Raw genomic sequence first — 9,259 nt, 5'->3', positions numbered from 1 at the left:
CGCACACCTGTCCCTGTTTTCTTTCTTTATGACTTGCTTTACGAGGAGGAGGTACCTGTTTTTATTGGGGGTCCGTCGATATCTGATGAAAATACTGGGTCTTGCCGGGTAATTAATTGTGGGCTGGACAAACTAAAATACGGGCTTGTCATCATGACTCTGCTTTTTCTTTGTAGTGAAAATATGTGAATGGTCAACTGTAAAATAAGGAATGTTTGCCTAAAGCATAAAATTTTGTATAAAAAGAGAAGGCTGGCTTTGTAAGATTGAGCAGTCTCCTGAGAATATACACCGTGTTGTACTTCTAGGATACCTGTTACTGGCTGCAGCCAATAAATACGATCTTTGACTTCACCAAGAAGACTGTGTTTCTGTAGTCTAGAACAGGAAGGACGCGAAGTCTTAGGGTGTGTTCCCTGGCACCGCTGGGTTCTTAAAAATCCAGTACTTCACACCAGAGGTTTGTTTTTAGCCTAGGAGTAACAGGCTTTGATACATAAGATTACCCAGCAGGAGATACTCCTCTTATACACAGCCCAACCTTTCTTGGTGCCAACGTAGCCAACAAAGAGTAGGTCATCCACCATGAACTGCTGTGTGCCGTTGAGATAAAATGAAAGCGCACCCTTGGATCCAGACGGTGGCGCCTCTTTTCCTCTCTAGAATCAGGCAGCAAGGAGGTGGGCAAGGTAATAGTCTGCCCAATGTGAAAGGCCGTAACAACTTTTGGCCAAAAAGGAAGGACGAGCCTGAGCACAACCTTGTCCAGATGGACAAACAGAAAAGGAGTATTACAAGAAAGAGCCTGGAGCTCACTCACTCACCTAGCAATCGTGATCACAACCAGGAAGGCAGTCTTCCAGGTCAAGAGACGAAGCAGACCGTTATGAAGGGGCTCAAAAGGAGCACATGAGATCAGTAAGAACTAGATTCAAAGTCCCACTGTGGCATCACTAAAGGAATAGGAGGGTAAAGGTGTGTAATGCCTTTGAGAAATCTATTAACAGGGGACTTGAAAAGAGAGTGCTGATCCGGGAGCCTGAGAAAGGCCAAAATGCCAGAAAGATAACCTTTGATAGTGCCCACAGCAGAGCCCTGCCGGGCTAAAGAGAGAGGAACAAGAGGACCTCAGAAAGAGGGGCAGAAAGGGAATCCACAGCCTTTGCTGTGCACCATGCCACAAACGTATTCCACCTGCAGGCATATACTACCTTCGTGGAGGGACGCCTGGCTGCCAGAATTGCCCAGAGCAGAGCCCTGCCGGGCTAAAGAGAGAGGAACAAGAGGACCTCAGAAAGAGGGGCAGAAAGGGTATCCATAGCCTTTGCTGTGCACCATGCCACAAACATGTTCCACCTGCAGGCATATACCACCTTCATGGAGGGACGCCTGACTGCCAGAATTACATCACAAACTTCAGGAGGCAAGTCGAAAGTAATCAACTGCCGCCGCTCAATCACCACACAAAGAGGTGAAGACTGGACAGCCTCGGGTGGAGGACCATCCCCTGCTGCTGCGACAGAAGAACCTCCTGAAGACGCAGTCTGATTGGACGATCGATGCTCATACTGAGTAGCTCAGGATACCAAACTCTTCGAGCCCAGTCCAGCGCCACAAGAATGACTTGGGCCTGGTCGCGCCTGTTCATCTTCAGCACTCTGGGTAGAAGTGGTGTAGGTGGAAAAGTGTACAACAGATTGCTCCACTTGCGACGAAAAGCATTGCTGAGCGAGTGCCACCTTGGAAATTCCAACTCACAGAACAGATGACATTGAACGTTCTCTTTGGTGGCGAATAAATCTAACCAAGGCTCTCCCCACTGCTGAAAGAGACCTTGCGCCAGGTCCGAGTGAAGGCGCCAGATCAGAGTGAAGACACCATTTGTGATCCATCATGCACCTGCAGCGGAGTTCGTCCACCCTGGCTTTCAGAGAACCTGCCAGGTGTGGTACCACCAGGAAAATGCCCTGATGTTCCAGTCATGTCCAGAGGCGCAGGGCCTCCTGACATAGGGTCCACGACCCCACCCCGCATTGCTTATTGCAGTACCACATGGTAGTGGTGTTATTGGTGAACACCTGCACTACTCTTCCCTTGACAGAGGGAAGGAATGCCTTCAGTGCAAGGCGGATCGCCCAAAGCTCCAGAAAGTTGATATGGAGCTTGGACTCTGATCTCCGCCTCCCTCATGTGGCCTCCCCATCCCAGGAGGGACGCATCCGTCACTACTGTGAACTCCGGTTGGGAGAGGGGATCTGCCATAGACCCAATGCCAGTCCGTGAGCCACAACTGCAACTATTGTGCAGTGCCCTCCGAGATCTGGACGTGATCGGATAGGTTGCCCTGAGGCTCCACCCACTGGATTTTCAGGTCCCACTGCCGAGCCCGCATATGCCATCTGGCATGATTGACCAGCAGGAGGCCACGCAGCATCAGGGTCACTATGACCGAAATACAGGATAAGGGATGAAAGATCTGAATCAGAGCCCGAATATCCTGGACTCGCTGTTCGGGAGAATAGACCTGAAACTGCGCCGTGTCCAGAACCGCTCTGATGAAGAGGAGCTTCTGAGAGGGAATAAGGTGCAACTTTGGCACATTGATGGAGAACCCCAGCAAATGTAGGAGGTCGCCGTAGTCTGGGGTTGGGAGATGGCTCACTGGGGCAAGCCCGCCTTCAACAACCAGTTGTCGAGATAGGGGGAAGACTGAAACCCCTGATATGCGCATATGAGCTGCAACCCTACCATCACTTTCGTGAACACCTGAGGGGCGCTGGTAAGGCCAAAAGGGAGCACGGTGTACCGAAAGTGCTGGTGGCCTACCGTGAACTGCAGGTAACGACAGTGGGCTCGCAGAACCAGGATGTGGAAGTAGGCATCCTGCAAGTCCAGCGCTACCATCCAGACTTACGGGTCGAGAACAGACTAGACCTGAGCCAAAGTGAGCATCTTGAACTTCTCTTTGCGGAGGAAGCGATTGACGTTCCGGAGATCTAAGATAGGACGCAGGCCCTTGTCCTTCTTTGGCACCAGAAAGCGGGAATTACAGTTACTATCTACTTCTGGCATCGGAACGTGCTCGATGGCCCCCTTAGCCAAGAGGGCCACAACTTCCTGCTGAAGTACCAAGTGATCCCAACATGCGGTGGTATTGAGGTGGCATGGCTGGAGGGGTAGACTCGAAGGGGAGGGAGAAACCCCTTTGGACTATCTCTAAAACCCACCTGTCTGATGTGATGGAGCGCCAGTGGGGGAGTGATGGCGAAGCTTGCTGCCCACTGGCATCTGATGAGCCTGAAAGCTCAGACTAGGAAGGTTTGGAGGGAGTATTGGCCAGGGTGGAGGTGGAGGTGGACTGACCCACCCGCTGGTCCCTTGGTCCGGCACGGCGGAACCTGCGTCCGCAGCAGTGCTGGCAAGATGGCTGCGCAGGATTGTGGCTCTGTTGCGAACGCTGCGGGCACCCCTTCCGGTGCCACGGAAGGAGCGAAAAAAGCCAACAAAGGGCAGCGGACTGCAAAACCAGCTAAAACACAGGGCAAAAAGTTGGGGGCAACCATAGTCAGTATGTACCTTCCTACACAACCCCCCCCCCCCCCCAAACGAAAGGAGATAAGGCTATCCTTGTCCAGGTAAGCCTTTATTACCTAAGTGGCCATATAAGGAAGGACCAGCTCTGGCTTGGTTTCCCCCTGTGTCATGGTCCACTAGGCAACCCCTCACCCTAAGGGTATCTGAGGGTCTCCACCATAGGGAATGGAATCTCTGTCTCTGGTGTGTCTTGGGAAAGTAAAAGGCTGATGCTAGGATGGAGTACTGAAGTGAGGCTCCTCTACCTTTGGGCTCAACTTCCTCCAATCACCATCCATCATGTGTGCCTTTCTTTCTTTAGCTGAGATGCACTGAGCTCTCAGGGTCAGCCTCTGGCTACCTAAAGCTGGAGGCCGAGTCCCTCTGTTTGGCTTACTGGGGTGACAGGTCAGGTCTGGGGTTTTTAGGCCCCATGTTTGGCTGTGCCCAACAGTGTCCAGCTGTGGGAGTTCCCTAACTACTTTTAAGGGGGATCCCTCAGGAGTCTGACTTATTTTCACTTGGCTAGGTTTACCAGCTTCAGTGATCCTAATCTGCTGATTAAGGGGTTCTTTTGGACAGGGGGCCCTTTGGGGTCCACCACTGGCCTCCCTGACCTCCACAGCCCTGGGCTGACTGAGGCAGGGTAGAGAGGTGCAGTCTACCTGCTCCAGACTGGGTCCCACCTGGGAAGGGTCCACTGCCATCAGGGGCTCTGCCAGGCTAGGCCTGACTACCTCTGGGGCAGTTCCTTCAACAGGGGTAGAGTCCGTTCCCTGAGGAGGCTGGCTCTCACCTAGTGTCTGGGAGGGGGAAGACTCTTCTTCCTCCTCAATGCTCTCTGTTTGAGTGGAGTGATCCATTGTTTCAGGCTTCACAACCTCACTATCTGTTTGAGTAGAGGCTGAGACCATTTCAACCTTGCCAACCTTTTCAGGAAAAACGGTGTTGGATCTAGCCCTGATCTCTTGACTGGGTAAGAGCTTTCTGCTTAATTCAGAGACTCTGTCCCTCACCACCCCTTGTTGTAAATATTTTTGTCCACCCTAAGCGTGGAAGGGTATTCTCAGATGTGAGACCCTTGCTCATTGCACCATCAGGATTCAAGCAAACCGGGCCGAAGACGGCTGTAATGCCAGAAACCGGTCCCCGGGAGCTTGTTTCCTTCCCAGTGTAAGAATTGGCTTTTGTAGTTTGGTTTGCCCTGTTCCCATCATGCACTGGGACAGGAACAGACTAATTTGCATACAGCCAGGTTCTGAAACTGGGATGGTGCAGTGAGCTAAAAAACGGTGTTGGATCTAGCCCTGATCTCTTGACTGGGTAAGAGCTTTCTGCTTAATTCAGAGACTCTGTCCCTCACCACCCCTTGTTGTAAATAACCTTTTCAGGAGGGCACTCAGTTTGTGTTTGGGCTGTGACTGTCACAGCCTTCCTATCCTGTTCTGGAAAGTCTGTCTGAGCCTGGGCAGTGGCTACCACTGCCCTTCCAACCTTTTCAGGGAGGAATGGGTCTTGGACTGGGGCTGTAGCTATTACTGCCCCACTAACCTGTCTGGATAGGCCTATCATTCTGGAATGAGTTTCTTGTTCCACCTCAGCCCATGCTGAGAGTTCCAGGTCATTCCCCAGTAAGCAATCTACAGGTAGGTTATCTGTCACTGCCACTCTCATGGGCCCTGTGACATTACCCCAGCTGAGCTTGACTACTGCCATGGGATGCCTTCTCTTCACTCCATGAATGTCTGTCACCTGATAAGTAAAACCAGGGGTCAGTTGAGCAGAGGGGACCAGATGGTCACTCACCATGGTGAGGCTGGCCCCTGTGTCTCTGAATGCCTCAACTTTCTGACCATTCACTAAAACTTCTTGTCTATACTTTCCCAAAATGTGGGGTCCAGTAGTGAAGTTGGCAAACCCCATGCCAGTCTCACAGACAAGAGTGTGGTCAGGGAACCTGGCTAGGCCATAGTCCTCCTGATTGCCCAAAGTAATGCCCACCACATTCTTGGGGGCACTCCCACCACCTGGGGGATTACCACTAGTGGTAACAGGAGGTTTAGGAGTATTACCTGGGGGTATATTTCCCTTATTACCATTTTTAGGGCAACTGGCATCACTTTTGTAATGTCCCACCTGATTACAGGTATGGCAATAGGGTTTCTTCTGTTCTGAAGGAGTGTTCTGGGACCCACCACCCTTGTTGGAGTTTTGGGGCCCTTGGGAAGTCTTCTCTGTGGATTTATCCCCACCCTTCTCTTGAGGCTTGGTTGATTCCTTTTTCTGGTCACCACCCTGGTTTTTAGGCCTGACCCTGGTTCTGACCCATTTGTCTGCCCTCTTACCCAATTCCTGTGGAGAGATCAGAGTCTACCAGGTGCTGATGTAATAACTGGTTCTGACAATTATTTAAGATTTGCTCCCTCATAATTAGATTATACAATCCTTTAAAATCAGTAACCTTACTACCCAGTAGCCAGCCTTCAAAAGCCTTAGTGGCACAATCAACAAAGTCAGTCCAATCTTGAGACTGAGTTTTCTGGGTGTCTCTGAACAGCATCCTGTATTGTTCAGTGGTTAAACCAAACCCATCAACCAGTGTATTCTTCAAGATTTTGTAATTGTTAGCATCCTCCACCCTTGTGGTGAGGAGCTTATCTCTACCTTTACCATCAAAGGAGAGCCACAAGATAGCTGCCCACTGACTTTGGGGAACACCCTGCACAGTGCAGGCTCTCTCCAAAGCAGTAATCCATTTGTGGATGTCATCCCCTTCTTTAAAGGGGGGCACTATCTTATTCAGGTGCTTTGTATCAAAACTCCTTTCCCTATTGCTAGGTTTATTGCTGCCACCAGTGGGCTGTAGCCCACATAATTCCTGCTCTCTAGCAAGGGCAAGTCTCTCTTTGGCCAGGGCAAGTTCTTCCCTTTCAATCCTCAGTTTGATTGCCCTTTCTTCAGCTTCATACACTCTCCTCTTAGGGGAAGACATCCCTCTGTGAGAAGAGTTGAGAGAGCCACTGGTTCGAAAGGATCTGTTAGAGCCTCTTGATAGAGACCTAACTCGTCCATTCCCAATGTTAAGCTGACCTGAGAGTGGGCCCAGTGGTCCCCCAGTACCACTGTCATGTTTGCTTAAGTTGGACCTGGTTAGTCTACTGACTTCTACCTGTCCCTTGTCTGCCTCATCCCCAGAGGGATCCTCATCCTCATCCTCCTCCTCCTCCACATCTTCATTCTCAGCTGAGAGGAGGATTAGGTCAGGGTCACCTCTGGTTCCCTCAAGGGGAGGCATGCCTCCATCTGGATTAGAAGGGCTAAGAAGTTTCTCAGCCTTTCTGGCATCATAAGTCTCTAGGAGACCAATCAGAAAGGAGGTGGTGGGGTTAGCCCCTTGCTTAATCTTCCTAGAGGTACATACTTGTCGTAACTCATGGAAGCTAAGCACAGTATATCTTGAAGGGATGACCTGTGGAGGGTCAACTGACACAAGGGGAGACTCAGAGTTTCCTCCTTTGTCCGACATACTGTTTCTAGTGTGGTGTAAGTGATGCACCTACCTACACTATGTGTTTACCTACTGATCCCTTGCTAAGAGTTGCAGCCAAGGTGTGCTAGGCCTGGAGGAGCTGCAACAGCTGGTTCAGTAGAACTCAGAGTATTCAAGCTTAGTTATATGTACTAACAGTACTTATGTGATCTTTCAACAAGATATTCTTAGGATACGTGTGGTAAAACAACAGCAAGCTCAAATCCCACCGCTGCCACCAATGTGAGAAGGTGGCCTGATATGCAGTGCTCACTATTCTAGTGAACACTATGTATCAGTCCAGCAACCCTTATTGATGATTGGTTGTAAGTCAACCTTATAGACCAGTTATCCTAGTAGCGTGGATACGAGCAGTCTAAGGCTAAAGACTCGAGAGGGCGTGTTAAGCCAGCTGTTATACCACATATACCCCTTGAACACCAAGTGAAAGGACACCACACAAGTGTTATGAAAATAAACAGTTATTTATTAAGAATCACAACAGCCCTGTACTCTTTATGAGGACAGGGTACTAAGCACAAACCAAAACTCTTATAAAAATACTTAAGTTAGCACAGTATATACAAATGCCCGAGGGGCACGGAAAACCATATACTTGAAAAGTGGAATGCGAAATTACTAGCAGGTAAGTACAGTACTAATAGCCTTTGGAATCGCTAGGACTTGACTATAGAATCGTTAGATTACTTCTAGGAGACCCAGGGGACTCGGGTGCAGTGTGTGCACTCTCACGCGAGATGCGGGACAAAGTCTATGGTAGCTAGAAATTGCAAAGTTAGTGTTCTCGGGCGAACCCGACCTGGTAGGAGGAAAACGAAAGTAGATTCTGACCCTTGGATAGTGAGGCTATGCTGGGGCACCGAAATGCCGAAGTTACCTAGCCCAGGGGCTGCAGCTGCATAGGACTAAAAAGACGTCGGGAATCCTCGTTGACGGACCAGGAGCCTGGAAGAAAGAAGTTGCTGGCAGGCGACCAGTGAAGAAAGTTCGGTGGATCCAAGCCTGGATCGATGGAAGATGACACCTGAAAGCAGAGGGGACCAAGTTCGAGACTACTAGCCAGTAGTCAGTGGGCACCAGGAGGGCACCGGATGGTAGCCACCTCGACAAGGCGTGTGGGTGACGCTGGGCTCGGAGATCTCACGGACCAGGAGGCGTTGTCGGCGACCAGGAAGGAGGATCGAGCTGTCCCACGCAGATAGAAGCTGTCGGCGTCGCTGGACCCAGGATTGGGCAACAAAGCCTTGGCAAATTCAAGCCCACGCGGTGGACCTAAAATGGCGTCTGGAGTGGACCAGGAGGGTCCGGGGTGCCTCTCTTCAAGAAGGAAGCAAAGGCCAGTCTGGAGCAACCAGACCAGCAGCAGTGATGTCGTCGGGCATCGTTCAGAAGGCCACAAGCCAGCCGGCTAGTAGCCAAACAACGCGGTGCACAGCAAACAGCAGAAGGGCCCCACGCAGATCGTGGAGATGCAGGGAGGCTGACCTTGGGTGCTGGAGCTGCGCAGGGTCGGGGCTTCTCGGACCCCAAAGCACTCACTCGTGGAGGACACGGTGGGCTTGCAGTAAAGATGTCGTGCAGTCTTGGCGATCGTCGGTCCCTCGAGGTCTCGTCGCACTCACGGTTCTCAGCTTTGCTGTAGAGGTGAGTAGAGGTCAGAGGTGCCAGGGAAGCCGGGTCTCGTCGAGCTGGGTCGTCGGATTCTTGAAGAAGGACTTGCAGCAGACCGCAGTGTTTCTTAGGATGGTGCCCGCTTGATGCAGGGTGACTACTCCTTAGCCACAAGGGAGAATCTTGAAGAAGAAATCTTGAAGTCCTTTCGAAGAAAGTCGTGTCTTGATTCCAAAGATGATCTAATTTGAACAGGGGGCCCGCTCCTATCTTTATACTAAAAAAGGGGGCTGACCCGGTGACTAGGTCCTGCCTATGGGTGGGACCAGGAGGGGGGTGGTTACCCCTCTCTCCCCTGCCGGACTTCCCCAGGCCAGGGGCTGGTGTGCCCCTGGAACTGGTTCTGACTGGCCTATGCGTAGTGAGCACCGGGGTGCCACTCAGCAGTCACCTTCCTGAAAAGCCCTGCCTACCCAGGATACACAAAACCATGTCTGGGATGGTGCTAGCACCGCCCCGGACAGG

The sequence above is a fragment of the Lissotriton vulgaris genome, chromosome 4_1 (assembly GCF_964263255.1).
Source record: "Lissotriton vulgaris chromosome 4_1, aLisVul1.2, whole genome shotgun sequence".
Lineage (NCBI taxonomy): Eukaryota > Metazoa > Chordata > Amphibia > Caudata > Salamandridae > Lissotriton > Lissotriton vulgaris.
This window is presented reverse-complemented; position numbering follows the sequence as displayed.